The sequence below is a fragment of the Aotus nancymaae genome, unplaced genomic scaffold (assembly GCF_030222135.1).
Source record: "Aotus nancymaae isolate 86718 unplaced genomic scaffold, 86718_ANA_hifiasm-v0.15.2.pri h1tg000021l, whole genome shotgun sequence".
In the NCBI taxonomy this organism is placed as follows: Eukaryota; Metazoa; Chordata; class Mammalia; order Primates; family Aotidae; genus Aotus; species Aotus nancymaae.
The window spans coordinates 21,779,765-21,788,280 of NW_026988433.1; the positions used below are offsets into that span (position 1 = coordinate 21,779,765).

The 8,516-nt window shown below is 49.3% G+C and overlaps 1 non-coding gene across 1 annotated transcript; it reads left to right on the forward strand.

Annotated features, from left to right (window-relative positions):
• Positions 1-1,703: 1,703 nt before the first annotated feature.
• LOC135276265 (5S ribosomal RNA) lies at positions 1,704-1,822 on the forward strand. The gene has a single exon (XR_010343841.1). It is a non-coding gene; the product is annotated as a 5S ribosomal RNA (ribosomal RNA).
• The last annotated feature ends 6,694 nt before the right edge of the window (positions 1,823-8,516 follow it).

The window sequence follows — 8,516 nt, forward strand, 5'->3', positions numbered from 1 at the left end:
GTGGAGACACCCTACGGCCCTCAGCGGATGGATGGATAAGCAAAAGCTGCCATATCTGTCTGGGTGCAGTGGCTTACACCTGCAATTCCAGCTCTTTGAGAGGCCAAGATGGGTGGATCACTTGAGGTTATTAGTTCAAGACCAGCCTGGGCAACATAGTGAGACCCTGTCTCTAATTAAAAAAAAAAAAAAATTGTCTGGAGCGGTGGCATGCACCTGTAGTCCCAGCTACTCAGGAAGTTGAGGTAGGGGATTGCTTGAGCCCAGAAGGCTGAGACTGCAGTGTGCCATGACTGTGCCACTGCACTCCAACCTGGGTGACAAAACGGACCTTATCTCAAAAAAAAAAAAAAAAAAAAGTAGCATATCCATGCAAGGGAACATGATCCAACTACAGAAAAGAATGAAGCACTGACAAACTGGACAATGGGATGAGCCTTGAAAACATGCTGCCAGTCACAAAGAAGCACATAGGGTTGACTCCATTCATATGAAATGTCTGGCCGGCTGTGGTGGCTCACACCTGGAATCCCAGAACTTTGGGAGGCTGAGGTGGGTGGATCATGAGGTCAGGAGTTCGAGACCAGCCTGGCCGACATGATGAAATTCTGTCTCTACTAAAAATACAAAACGAATTAGCTGGGCATGGTGGTGCACTCCTGTAATCCCAGCTACTTGGGAGGCTGAGGCAGGAGAAAGGCTTGAACCCAGGAGTTGGAGGTTGCAGTGAGCTGAGATCGAGCCATTGCACTCCAGCCTGGGAGACAGAGTGAGACTCCGTCTCAAAACAAAAAACAACAACAACAACAAAAAATCTGTAACAGGGAAACCCATAGAGACAGGACAGATGGCTGGTTGACAGGGGCTGGGGGGAGGGGCAACAGGGAGTAACTACTTAACGGATACAGAGTTTTTCCTTTTGGGGTGATAAAAATGTTTTGGAATGATCAACGATTCCAATTCTCAAGGGAAAAAGGAAAAAGTTTTGGAACTCGATGGAGGTGGTAGCTTTATAACATTGTGAATGTGCTAAATGCTGCTGAATTGTTCACTTTATTTATTTATTTCAAGACAGGATCTCGCTCCGTCACCCAGGCTGGAGTGCAGCGGAGCTTGCTGCAGCCTCCACCTCCTGGGCTCAAGCAATCCTCCCGCCTCAGCCTCCCAAGTAGCTTGGAATACAGGTGCCCACCATCCACACCGGCTAACTTTTTTTGGGGGTGTGTGCCAATTTTAAATAGTTTTATTTAAAATACTTCATTTTCCACTTGCAATACAGTTTTTTATAAACTACGATGTTACTTCCTTCCCCTGTGCACATGTTCCAGGTAAGTATTGAGAATGCCCAGTAATTTACTCTAGAGGCTTGACTTTTTATTTTCATTTAGTTTTTTATTTTTTGAGATGGAATCTTGCTCTCTCGCCCAGGCTGGAGTGCAGTGGCATCATCCCCACTCACTGCAACCTCCACCTCTCAGGTTCAAGGGATTCTCCTGCCTCGGCCTCCCAAGTAGCTGGGATTACAGGTGTGCACCACTGTGCCCAGCTAATTATGTAGAGACAGGGTTTCACCACGTTGGCCAGGCTGATCTCGAACTCCTGACTTCAAGTGATCCTCCTGTCTCAGCCTCCCAAAGTGCTGGGATTACAGCTGTGAGCCACTGCGCCCGGCCATAAGTGGCTCAACATTAAAACTATAACATGTCTATGGCCATACCATCCTGAATGTACCCAATCTCGTCTGATCTTGGAAGCTAAGCAGGGTCGGGCCTGGTTAGTACTTGGATGGGAGACCACCTGGGAATACCGGGTGCTGTAGGCTTTTTAAAAATAAAAAATAAATCAATAAATGAATAAATAAAAACTGCGGCAGATTTTGTTACAAATTTGGGTTCTTCACTGTTTTAGCTATGTAGAATCATGCGATCTTTATATTGGGGTTGGCTTAATCAACCCTTAAATGGTTGTCCCCAAGAAAGTACCACTAGAGGCAGGAGCTCCATTAGCAGGGACTCCCCTAGGCGAGCCTTCTGGCGTCCTTCTGCACTTGGGTCCAGCTTGGTAACCATGGGGTTGCAGCCTTTCTCCAGCTCTTTCTGCTGATGTTCAATCTCTTCCTTTTCTGCCATCTGATTCTTATGGAGCCAGTTGATAATTTCATTACACTTGTCAAGAATCTTCTGTTTTCCTCACCGATAATCTCACCTTGAAGTTTCTCATCTTCAACAGTGGCTTTCCTGTTGAATGCATTGGATTCAAGTGAATTCTTGGGTGACACCTTGACCCTCTGCTTCTCATCTTCAGCTTTGTACTGCTCATCTTCTTGAACAATATGTTCAATGTCCTCCCTGCTCAAATGGTCCTTGTCCTGGGCATGGTGGCTCACGCCTGTAATCCCAGCACCTTGGGATGCCAAGGCTGGTGAATCATGAGGCCAGGAGATCGAGAGACCAGGCTGGCTAACACGGTGAAACCCCGTCTCTACTAAAAATAAAAAAAATTAGCTGGGCATGGTGGCGTGCACCTGTAGTCCCAGCTACACAGTAGGCTAAAGCAGGAGAATCGCTTGAACCCAGGAGGCGGAGGTTGCAGTGAGTCAAGATCATACCACTGCACTCCAGCATGGGTGACAGAGTGAGAATCCATCTCAAAAAAAAAAAAAAAAGGCCCTGTCATTCATTAGTGATAGTAATTGTAAGGCCGGTCGCCTCACCGGGAGCTCGGACACGCCCACCCCCCTCCCTGCCTAGAAACCACGTCACCACTCCACACCCACTTCTGCACTCAGCACGCAAATCTGCACTCGACACTAGCCTCTGCACTCGGCACCTAGCCAACCGTGAAGAACCCCGCCAACATTTAAAAGAAGCCCCGCCAAAACCTGCCCAATAGCATTTTGTCCCGTCCAGGTTACACTCCCCCTGAGCGGCCCGCTTACCGGAAATCCCGCCTATCTGCCAATTGCAGCTTGCCCCGTCCATGCCCTACTTCCCCACAACCAATCAAAACACCTCCACTACCTATAAAACCCCACGTCTGAGAGAAGTCGAGTGTGACTTCTCCGGCCCCTCTTGTCGGACCGCAGAACCTCGCCCAGGAGCTGATTAAATTTCTTTATTTCAATAACTGGCCTCAGTTGCCTCATTCAAACCTCGCTTGCTTCATTTAAACCTTACAAGTGGTGCCGAAACCCGGGAGGAGTTGTAAGACCCCTCCTGGGGGAAACTGACTCCTCCATTCAAAGCCGGACCGGGGACCCACTCCGCTGCAAGGTAAGACTTCTGTTGCCCATAACCCCTCCTGCTTGCCTCGTGGACTCCCCGTTCGTAATTGCGGCCGCGTCGGGGACTCCTTCTTGTCTCTCGCTGTGGGTCTGGGACCCCAGCTACCTGCCGAGGGCCCAGGGCTCCGGCCCCATCTTGAGGACCTGAGCATAGAGGAGATGTCCCTACACTCTTGTCTTCTCCCTGTAAGGGGTTTCTCAGGGTCAGGAATCTGTGGGAGATGTCCCCACCTTCCCGAACCCTCCGGCTTCAGGTTGGAAGTTCCAGGAGCTTCCCCTGTCAGCCTCCAGTGCTCTGTGGCGTGATGCTGAGTCGCCCTTCTGATCATCTCCACGGCAGCGGCTGAGGCTTGGGTAGTCAGATATCCTGTTTGCCAACCCAGGCCCTGCCCAGGAGCAGGACCAAACCCCTGGCTGGCACCATTAAAACGTCAGTTTCTTTTCCTAACCTCGGCACAAGTGAGCAGGTAAGTGAGTAAATTCTAAGCAGCAAATTCAGATTCGGCCATATTCTCAACTCCTGTTTCTGTTTCCCGCTCTTAACTCTCTCTTTCTCTCTCTCTCTCAAGATGGCGGCCATTTCCTGCTCTTAACTCTCTCTCAAGATGGCAGCCGTTTCCCGCTTCTAACTCTTTATCTCTCCGTCTCTCTAGATAATGGCTGTTTCCTGCTTTATGGAGTAACTGTACCTTCAGTTTCTCTTCCTAACCCCAATGCGAGTGAGTGGGTGAGTGAGTTTATGTGTAGTCCCACGGCCTAACAGCTACGGGGCTTGTGTGGGCCTCAACCGGCAGTTCCACGGGGACATCATAAGGCATAACGGTGATTCACCTCTGGACTGAAAGTTCTGAGGTGACCAGGCCCAGGGGTTATATGGGTACACCTTAGCCAAGACGCCCTGAAACATCCCTTCAGGGACGTGGCTGGGAAGGCATCAGACTGGTCTCCCATCTGGGGGGCACCCATCCCTCGTCCGTCAATCCTATATGTGGTTCTGTCTTTATTGTAGATTCACCAGTTTTGTTAAACTCCTGTTAGCTGATGTACAGTGGTTTAGACCTGCTTTCCTTAAAGTAGCAGATATTCTACAGTGGGTAACAGACCACTGGCTGCAGGGAACCTTTGCTGAATTCAGGGCCCTAGAAATAACTCTGTTCTCTTTTTATCTCCTATTCTTCTTCTACCACTGAGGTCTCACTTCCATGTGGCAGAAAGCTCTAGCCCTGTCTCTTTTTATCTTCTTCCTTACTATAATCATTGCAGTCTGTAAGTTCTCTCAGCCACCCCCTCCGGGAAAGGAATACTTCTGCCCGTGTTGGGTGTTATATTTGTTCCTATCCCTTCCTCGCCTCTGACTACCCCACAAAAGCCAACTATGGGTAATCAGGAATCCTGCCTAGATCCCAAGTCGCCATTGGGATGTCTGGTCCAAAATCTACCCAAAATGGGCCTCTCCATAAAAAAGAAAAGGATGCTTTTCCTTTCCACTGTAGCCTGGCCACAGTACCCCCTAGACAACCAATCTAAGTGGTCTCCAGAGGGCACACTCGACTTCAATGTTCTGACAGACTTAGATAACTTTTGCCAAAAAAACAGTAAATGGTCGGAAGTCCCCTATGTCCAGGCTTTCTGGGATCTGCGATCCCGACCCGCCTTCTGCTCTTCTTGTTCCTCCACCCAGGTCCTGTTAGCCAAAACCCCGCCTTTGCCCTCAGCCCCGCCCAACTCTGCACTCTCCGAAACAGTCGCCAGAAAGAAGCAGCGTCCTATATCATCAAAAGGGTTGGAATGTAAGGCCGGTCGCCTCGCCGGGAGCTCAGACACGCCCACCCCCCTCCCCGCCTAGAAACCACGTCACCACTCCATGCCCACTTCTGCACCCAGCATGCAAATCTGCACTCGACACTAGCCTCTGCACTCAGCACCTAGCCGACCACTGAAGAACCCCGCCAACATTTAAAAGAAGCCCCGCCAAAACCTGTCCAATAGCATTTTGCCCCATCCAGATTCCACTCCCCCTGGGCAGCCCGCTCACTGGAAATCCCACCTATCTGCCAATTGCAGCTTTCCCCGTCCATGCCCTACTTCCCCACAACCAATCAAAACGCCTCCACTACCTATAAAACCCCACGTCTGAGAGGAGTCGAGCGCGACTTCTCCGGCCCCTCCTGTTGGACTGCAGAACCTCACCCAGGAGCCGATTAAATTTCTTTATTTCAATAACTGACCTCAGTTGCCTCATTCGAACCTTGCTTGCTTCATTTAAACCTTACAGTAATCTTGTTCTTTTTTCCTTTACTATTTTTTATTTTTTTGAGATACTGCTTTGCTGCCCATGCTAGAGTACAGTGGCACAAACTCAGCTCATTGCAGCCTCGACTTCCTGGGCTCAAGTGATGCTCCTGCTTCAGCTTCCCAAGTAGCTGAGACTACAGTACATCCTATCATGCTCGGCAAATTTTTTGTATTTTTTTTTTTTTTTTGTAGAAATGGAGTTTCACCATTGTTGCTCAGGCTGGCCTCAAACTCCTGGGCTCAAACAATCCACTTGCCTCGGCCTCCCAAGGGGCTAGGATTATAGGCATGAGTCACCACACCCAGCTTCCTTTACTTTTGCCCACAGCAGAGACATTGAAGATGTCACTAGTATCAGTGTCAAGTGGCTTCAGTGTGAGGAACACCATCGCAGGAGGTATGCCCATGAGTCCAAACTTGCCAAGCAGGCTGTTATCCTTGCTCACAGCATGCTCGCCTTCATAAACCTGCATAGGCACAGCAGCCTGGTTGCCAGAGCAGGTAGTGAAGGTCTGTCTGCTTGGTAGGAATGGTAGTATTATGCTTAACAAGGACAGTCATGACTCCACCAGCAGTTTCAATGCCAAGGGAAAGAGGAGTGACATCCAGGAGCAATGAATCTTGAACATTTTCTGATTTGTCTCCAGATATCCGACAGCTGCCTGGGCATCTGGACCACAAGCAACAGCTTTATCAAAGTCAATGCTCCTATGCAGTTTTGTTTGTTTTTTGAGACAGGGGGGTATCGTACTGTTGCCCACGCTGGAGTGCAGTGGCATAGTCATGGCCCACAGCAGGCTCAACCTCCCAGGCTCAAGTGATCCTCCTGCCTCAGCCTCCCAAACTGTTGGGATTACAAGCATGAGCTATCATGCCCAGCCTTCAGTTCTTTTCTATCGAAGAAGTCTTGTGCAGACTCTGAATCTTGCAGATAGAAGCCGAATGAGCAACCGAGGTGATGTCATGAATCTGTGACTTGTCTAGTTTGGCATCTTGAAGGGCTTCTATGGGTCCAGGATGCCATGGAACAGGTCAGCCTGATTCAATTCTTCAAGTCGGGCATGGGTAATAGAGGTATAGATGTCGATTCCTGCCTAGAGAGAATCAGTCTCTATACTGGCTGGGTGCTGGAAGAGAGAGTACGCTTTGCATGTTCACAAGCTGCATGAAGGCATGGGGCAGCTCGCCTGGTATTTTTGTTTGTTTGTTTGAGACGGAGTCTCCCTCTGTTGCCGAGGCTGGCTTGCAGTGGCATGATCTCTGCTCACTGAAACCTCTGCCTCCTGGGTTCAAGTGATTCTCCTGCCTCAGCCTCCCAAATAGCTGGGATTGCAGGTGCCCACCACCATGCCCGGCTAATTTTTGAATTTTTTTTTCTTTTTGAGATGGAGTCTTGCTCCTGTTGCCCAGGCTGGACTGCAATGGTGCGATCTTGGCTCACTGCAACCTCTGTCTCCTGGGTTCAAGTGATTCTCCTGCCTCAGCCTCCCAAGTAGCTGGGATTTCAGATGCCTGCTACCATACCCGGCTAATTTTTATATTTTTAGTAGAGATGGGGTTTCATTATGTTGGCCAGGCTGATCTCGAACTCCTGACCTCAAGTGATTCATCCACCTTGGCCTCCCAAAGTGCTGGGATCACAGGCATGAGCCACCGCACCCGGCCTGAAGCTTTTTGTTTCTCTCTTATTCTCTCCTTGGACCTTGGGCCTGCCAGCATCACTCACTACCATGAAGGGCCAATGCTTCATATCAGACCAGACAACAGCATCATCAAATCTGCATCCAATCAGATGACTGGATTCCTCCTATCCCTTCCCCTCCCACTTCTAACCTGTGATCATCTTGTACAGTTTTTCAAAGCTGTTCCCTTTCCCAAGCCACCATCATCTATCACCTGGACCCAGCCAGCATCTTTTGCTCGGAATCTCAATGTTTTTTTGTTTTTTTTTTTGAGACGGAGTTTCGCTGTTGTTACCCAGACTGGAGTGCAATGGCACGATCTCGGCTCACCGCAACCTCTGCCTCCTAGGTTCAAGCAATTCTCCTGCCTCAGCCTCCTGCGTAGCTGGGATTACAGGCGCGCACCACAATGCCCAGCTAATTTTTGTATTTTTAGTAGAGACGGGGTTTCACCACGTTGCCCAGGATGGTCTCGATCTCTTGACCTCGTGATCCACCCGCCTCGGCCTCCCAAAGTGCTGGGATTATAGGTGTGAGCCACCGCGCCCGGCAGAATCTCAATGTTTGAGAGGCATCCAGGTTGTTGCATGTATTTCTTCTTCTTTTTCTTTTTTTTGAGACAGGGTCTCATTCTACCACCCAGGCTGGAGTGCAGTGGTGCAATCATAGCTCACTACAGACTCGACCTCCTGGGCTCAAGCAATCCTCCCACCTCAGCCCCTCAGCACCTAGAACTACAGGTATGTGGCATCAAGCCTGGCTAATACTTTTATTATTTGTAGAGATGAGGGTCTCCCTATGTTGCCCAGGCTGGTATTGAACTCCTGAGCTCACACAGTCCTCCTGTCTTGGCCTCCCGAAGTGCTGGGATTACAGGTGTGAGCCACTGTGCCCAGCCTCTTTCTTTCTTTTAATTGTGGAAAATATAACATAAAACTTACCGTTTTATCCTGGATCTGGACACACACACGCACACACACATACTCACAACACAGCTCTGATTTGAACCATTCTAAACTGTACAATTCAATGGCACTAAGTACATGCACTTTGTTGGGCAACCATCATCACTATCGAGTTCCAGAACTTTTCCATTCCCGCAAATGGAAACCCCGAGCTGGCTGGCAGTTATCTCCTACCTACCAACCCTGGACAACCATGAATATTTCTTGCTCTATGGATTTGTCTCTCTGGTTATTCATTTTGTTTTGTTTTGAGACAGAGTCTGTCACTGTCACCCAGTCTGGAGTGCAGTG